General features: G+C 37.4%; 1 pseudogene; it reads right to left on the bottom strand.

Annotated features, from left to right (window-relative positions):
* Positions 1-2024: 2024 nt before the first annotated feature.
* LOC118711989 lies at positions 2025-2172 on the bottom strand (annotated as a pseudogene).
* Positions 2173-5011: the final 2839 nt, after the last annotated feature.

The following is a 5011-nucleotide window of genomic DNA, read 5'->3' as shown; positions in this document are numbered from 1 at the left end:
CATTAACTTTTTATTTCTAAGGGTCCCCATGAGACTTACAGCTGGAGGAGTAGTGGGCAGTGGCAGCTCTGCCCCAGGCTCACTCCCTGATCCTGTGTCCAAGGCCCCTTTTTCTCTGACTTCCCACTGAGCTAAAACAGCCTCACCTTGGCTCACTTCTATCACTGTGACCTTCACTTCCCAGTGAACTAACAACAGCCTCACCTTGGCTCATAACATTTCTAGAGGCCAAAGCACTGCCTAAGCTCTCCCCTATTTTTCTTCTACCCTAATTCCTTCCTTTGTTTCATTGTCCCAAACATTAATAAACATACTCTCAAACTCACCTGGACTTGTGTCTTGAAATCTTGAAGTCAAAGACCCACACACTGCAGGCCAACCTGAGGCAGAGCTACTGCAATAGGCCCCTGTGCTGTACACAGTTGGAGCATAATCCCTCCCATCAAAAGACTGTAGTTTGATTCCTAGACATGCCCTGTATGGGAAGCAGCCAATTGATGTTTCTCTTTCCCTTCCTCTCTCTAAAATCCATTTTTAAAAATCCTCGTGTGAGGATTTAAAAAGTAATAAAAAAAATAAATAAATAAAGTAAAGTAAAAAAAGAAAATAATCTCTCTGCTCTTCTGGAATTTTAAGAGGTATATTGTGGGAACCTCCTGGTCTGGATCATAAAAACCATGAACATCACCAAGTCCCAGGACTACTAGCGGAAGAGTTATAAAATAAATGCTTTTTATCATCAGCCAGCTGGCTTTTTATCTGTTCAACAGGCACTCAGTTAAGCCCTTTCAAATGTATTATCTCATATAATGATAGATATTAAGTGATGAGTGATGGGGAAAAGACACAGAAAGATTTTTTATTTGAAGTGTTTTTTCTGTGGGAAAAAAAAAATCTAGTTCCATGATATTACACAACAAGCTTATATAAAATATAAAGTTACAACCAGAATCAGATTCTTGAAGTAACAGACACTATCACAAGTCAGTGGTCTTAGATAAGACAGAGGAAGTGGGGGAGAGGAGCTTATAGCCTAAAACACTATACATGCACTTTAACCTCCCTTTCATTAGACTCATTTTGAAGTCATGTACCATATGCACATCATTGACTGGCAAACTGAAAAAGGAAGACATAATTCTTTCTGCATAGTAGATATGCCTAGGCTAGAAATGCAATGGAATGAATCACAGTCACAAGCCCTGGTAAGGTCTTGCCTTGTTGCTGACTATTTGAATAACCTCCAAAATGTGGTTTGAGCTTTCTGAGCCTCTGGGTTCTCTCTCATAAAATAAAGGCATTTGACAGACTCTCTAGCATCCTGTGCTGCTAATCCTGAACATAAGCTTCATAATAAGTATTTCTTAAGTTTGACCACAAAATATTGTTTAGTCTTACTCTTTATTTCTACAAAATCTTACATTAAAGAACCAAATATTTTAATGTTTTATAGAAAACTGGAGGCCTGGTGTACAAAATGCGTGCACAAGTCGAGTCCCTAGACCAGGTAAGCAATCAAGGCCAATCTGTGAAATGACCAGAGAGTGATCGGAGCCCCCACTCGCACCTGCCTTGGCTGGCCTGGAGCCACCAGCTCGTCAGCCCCGCCCCCGCCCCCCCTGCTGTCATCACCACTGGTCAGGGCCTGTGGGTTGGGGGCAGCTCCTGCATTGAGTGTCTGTTCCCTGGTGGTCAGTGGTCATTCTGCCAGTCGTCCCACCATTTAGTCAATTTGTATATTAGGGTTTAATTATATAGGATCATAGCATTAAAGAGAGAATACTTCATTTAGCTTAAAGGAATCCAGTTTTGTATTTTGTATTGTTTAAAGCATTACATATAGTAGTACATATATTTCCTTTTTTCCTCCCATCGACCTTTCCCAGCCTCCCACATCCCCCATTGAAACAGAAGTTCTCTTGGCCACATTTTATAAAACAGATAAATGTACACTTCTTTGTATAGGACCCCTTACATTGGCTTCGTATAAGAGCCCAGGGAAAACATCTCTTCACAATATTTTTTAGGGGAGAGCACAGATGTAATCCCTCACTACCACAAATTATGTAGTTGAGTTTCCAACATTTAGGGAAACCAAAGGTACATTTGGATGAGCCCCACCCTGGGAAAACCACCTTTACGATCATGGTATCTCCCCAGCTAGGTATCTCTTCATAATTTCAATTTTTAATAAAAAGTCAATATGAGAGAGAGAGAGAGAGAGAGAGAGAGAGAGAGAGAGAGAGAGAGAGAGAGAGAGATATCAAGTTTCCTGGGGAAAAGTTAAAGGTATAAAGATAGTATTTTTCTGGGTCTGTTCAATCTTTCTGAATTATTCATTCAATGAGTACATGATAGTTTTGTACTAGTAATTCCCTCGTGAGGAAAGCATCATGATATTCAAGAAAGAAGAGATGTCTGGTTGCTTCTCTGAGATGTTCATGCTCTCCCTGAGAAGTCACCTGCCAGAAGAGATAGCGATTCAACTGAACATTTGCCACCTTCATCTGGGATTCCATCTTCATTTCTTATCATTTTTCATGTCACTGTCATTGTTAGGTTCTTTTACAAAATCTGCTTTATGAACTATTATATGGACAACACATTGCCAGGTCTTTAAGGAAAAGATTTTGACCATTTGTTAGCATTCATTGACTTGCTAAGTTTAAATATTCTTTATAAATAATTTAATATTCTTATTTTTAACTTAGTACTTTGCTTTGCTTTATGTTTTGACTATTTATACACGTTTGAAAAAAATTGACATAGAATTTCAGTAGAAGCACAAAAACTAAAGCTACTTAAAACTCAGAGTACAACATCCCTGTATCTGGCTTCCTGTGATCAGTTACTGATATAAATGTCCGGTGGACTCAGTTGAGGACTATATGAAATTTCAGGTAGAAGACTCACTAACCCCACTTAGTCAACTGTGGTTGACAGTGGTTGAGACCATGGAAAGTTACTTAACTTTGTTTAAAAGCATATTTACTTAATTTTCTAATAATAAAAAATATGTTCTTAGGAGATAATTTGGAGAATACAAAAATGTATCACCAATTTGCTTTGAAGCTATTTTGAACAAATTAACATTGCCAGAAGCATTGTATAAAAATTATCTCTCAGCGCATTCCCTCCAACATTGGGAAGGATCTTCTTTTAATTGACAGTTTAATCAGGCTTTGTGATTTTAAATGTCTAGTTTTGATTACTTGTGAACTTAAATGTGTTTTAATATGTCTATTTCTTCCTTTGAGAATTTCTTGCTCAGCTTTTTCTGTTGTTTCTTTGGTGAATTCTTATCACTTGGCATGGGTTCTTTACAACTATTTTTAATGGAGATAATATTTAGAAGCTAGTAAACCAAATAATTTTCATTCTCATAGATCCCTACTTCCTTGTACTCCAGAGCTCTCAATTAGAATGCACCTAGGGACTGTAGAAACACATACGTACTTGTACCATGGACTTCGGAGAGAATTTCCACCTTCGCTCTCCATATAAGAGCTAAGTCAGAAGACTTGTTGCCATAGCATTAGAGGCTATAACAAGGAGAATGGAAGAACCTTCCCTCCCAGAACAAGAGGTATTTAAAAAGAAAGGGTAGATAAAGGAGGAAGAAGATGATCCTAAGGAGTCTATCCTTACACCAGGCTCTCAGTGGTTCACCTGCCAGAGAGTAATGCTATTGTCTTTAGAAATATACAGATAAGCAACACATGTAATTAGACCAGAAATTTACTCATGTTACAGATATAGGAAGTGATCATAAGCCCCTTATTTACCTACAAATACTCTCATCTTCACAAGTTGTTTTTCTTTTGTGCTTTCTGCCATCTCTATCTTCTATGCTCTCAGAACCTCAGAGGTGCTGAGTCCTCAGATTGATCCTGACTTTTCAGGATCCTCCCCAGTCTCCACCAAGGAGTGGTTGGGCTAGGTGTTCCTTGGACTTGTGATGCTGAGTGTGATGGGTCCCATTTATTACTTTGAGCTTAATGTGCTGGCACCCTTCAGGAAGTCTCTGATCCTTGCCATTTGCCACTGGTTTATAAATCCTGGCCCCCTGTGCCTCTTCACCCAATCCAAGTATCTTTCTATTTCCTCCATAGACACATGGGCCCCTCTGTGTCTTTTGCTGGACACACATAAGCTGGTGGGAACCAGAAATACTTTTTGAGTGTCTCTCTCACCATCTAATGTCACTTCTGTGCCATCACTCCAGTACCATGATGGAAGGAGTCATGTGTAATTCTTCTCCCAGTATATTGCAAGCCACTCACCACATGGTCTACTCCATAACTTTTTGGATGTTTTAAATCTGTTCGTCAAGAAGTAGACACAGGGATATGGAGATAAGGTAGGAGAGAGTGATTGATAATTTACAAGTCTACCTTTACTTCTTGTATCTTTTTTTGCCATACCCATAATTCCTTGGGCCAAAAGGGAATGCACATCCTCTTTCTCTACAAACATTTCCCATTTACTCTTTAGGAGTTTAATGTTTCTGGCTGAATATTTAGGTGAAGTACCACCAAACAGAAATAGGACTTAATAAGGGCAAAATAACATCTCTATTTCATAATTGAAGTTAAAAATCATATCCATCATGTTTATAACAAATATTGTGCTTAAAATTTCTTTTCATTTTCATCAGTGTTATTATGAAATGTTTAATTTTTATGTAGAAAAATATAGGGATTTTTCTTTATAATTTAAAAAAAATATGTCTTGTATGTTTGTGAAGTCATCCATTCAAACATTAGAAGAATGTTCATATAAATTATGATTATTATTTATAATATTACTTTTTATATAAACTTTTTAGTATAGCTAGAATTTATTTTGATATATGGTGTGAAATAAAAATCAAATATTATAATTTTCTAGATAATCATCTATTGCCTGAAACCATTTAATGAATAGTTCTCCATTCTCTAGCAGTTGTCCTTTTTCACAAACAAAATAATTATGAATAATGGGGTTATCTACTTTGTTTTATTGATCTGTT

The sequence above is a fragment of the Pipistrellus kuhlii genome, unplaced genomic scaffold, assembly GCF_014108245.1.
Source record: "Pipistrellus kuhlii isolate mPipKuh1 unplaced genomic scaffold, mPipKuh1.p scaffold_m20_p_8, whole genome shotgun sequence".
NCBI lineage: Eukaryota > Metazoa > Chordata > Mammalia > Chiroptera > Vespertilionidae > Pipistrellus > Pipistrellus kuhlii.
This window is presented reverse-complemented; position numbering and strand designations above follow the sequence as displayed.